The 1,590-nt window shown below is 41.1% G+C and overlaps 1 non-coding gene across 1 annotated transcript; it reads right to left on the bottom strand.

Moving 5' to 3' along the window:
- Positions 1 to 425: 425 nt before the first annotated feature.
- Positions 426 to 533, bottom strand: LOC148580816 (small nucleolar RNA R71). The gene has a single exon (XR_015896897.1). It is a non-coding gene; the product is annotated as a small nucleolar RNA R71 (small nucleolar RNA).
- Between the last annotated feature and the right edge of the window lie 1,057 nt (positions 534 to 1,590).

Raw genomic sequence — 1,590 nt, 5'->3', positions numbered from 1 at the left:
CAGAAATTTTTGAACAAGAAGAGGAGATGGCAGCCGAAAATAATAATAAAAATGCAAGGAGGATGCTTGGTGACTTTACTGCACCTAATTCTAATTTACATGGAAGAAGCATCTCCATCCCTACCATTGGAGCAAACAACTTTGAGCTGAAACCACAATTAGTTTCTCTGATGCAGCAGAACTGCAAGTTTCATGGACTTCCATCTGAAGATCCTTTTCAGTTCTTAACTGAATTTTTGCAGATCTGTGATACTGTTAAGACTAATGGAGTAGATCCTGAAGTCTATAGGCTCATGCTTTTCCCTTTTGCTGTAAGAGACAGAGCTAGAATGTGGTTGGACTCTCAACCCAAAGATAGCCTGAACTCTTGGGATAAGCTGGTCACGGCTTTCTTAGCCAAGTTCTTTCCTCCTCAAAAGCTTAGTAAGCTTAGAGTGGATGTTCAAACCTTCAAACAAAAAGAAGGTGAATCCCTCTATGAAGCTTAGGAGAGATACAAGCAACTGACCAAAAAGTGTCCTTCTGACATGCTTTCAGAATGGACCATCCTGGATATATTCTATGATGGTCTGTCTGAATTAGCTAAGATGTCATTGGATACTTCTGCAGGTGGATCCATTCACCTAAAGAAAATGCCTGCAGAAGCTCAAGAACCCATTGACATAGTTGCTAATAACTAGTTCATGTACACTTCTGAGAGGAATCCTGTGAGCAATGGGACGCCTCAGAAGAAGGGAGTTCTTGAAATTGATACTCTGAATGCCATATTGGCTCAAAACAAAATATTGACTCAGCAAGTCAATATGATTTCTCAGAGTCTGAATGGAATGCAAGCTGCATCCAACAGTACTCAAGAGGCGCCTTCTGAAGAAGAGGCCTATGATCCTGAAAACCCTGCAATAGCAGAGGTGAATTACATGGGTTAACCATATGGAAACACCTATAATCCCTCATGGAGAAATCACCCAAATCTCTCATGGAAGGATCAACAAAAGCCTTAATAAGGCTTTAATAATGGTGGAAGAAACAGGTTTAGCAATAGCAAGCCTTTTCCATCATCCACTCAGCAACAGACAGAGAAATCTGAACAAAATACTTCTAATTTAGCAAACTTAGTCTCTGATCTTTTCTAAGGCTACTGTGAGTTTCATGAATGAAACAAGGTCCTCCATTAGAAATTTGGAAGCACAAGTGGGCCAGCTGAGTAAAAGAGTCACTAAAATCCCTCCTAGTACTCTCCCAAGAAATACAGAAGAAAATCCAAAAGGAGAGTGCAAGGCCATTGAAATGACCATCATGGCCGAATCCAAGGAAAAAGGGGAGGACGTGAATCCCAAGGAGGAAGACCTCCTGGGGCATCCAGTGATCAATAAGGAGTTTTCCTCTGAGGAACCAAAGGAATCTGAGACTCAACTAGAGACCATAGAGATTCCATTAAACCTCCTTATGACATTCATGAGCTCTTATGAGTATTCCTCTTCTGAAGAGAATGAGGATGTTACTAAGGAGCAAGTTACCAAGTACCTTGGTGCAATCATGAAGCTGAATGCCAAATTATTTGGTATTGAGACTTGGGAAGATGAACCTCCC

This window comes from Arachis ipaensis, chromosome B10 (genome assembly GCF_059453495.1).
Source record: "Arachis ipaensis isolate K30076 ecotype BB chromosome B10, ASM5945349v1, whole genome shotgun sequence".
Classification (NCBI taxonomy): domain Eukaryota; kingdom Viridiplantae; phylum Streptophyta; class Magnoliopsida; order Fabales; family Fabaceae; genus Arachis; species Arachis ipaensis.
This window is presented reverse-complemented; position numbering and strand designations above follow the sequence as displayed.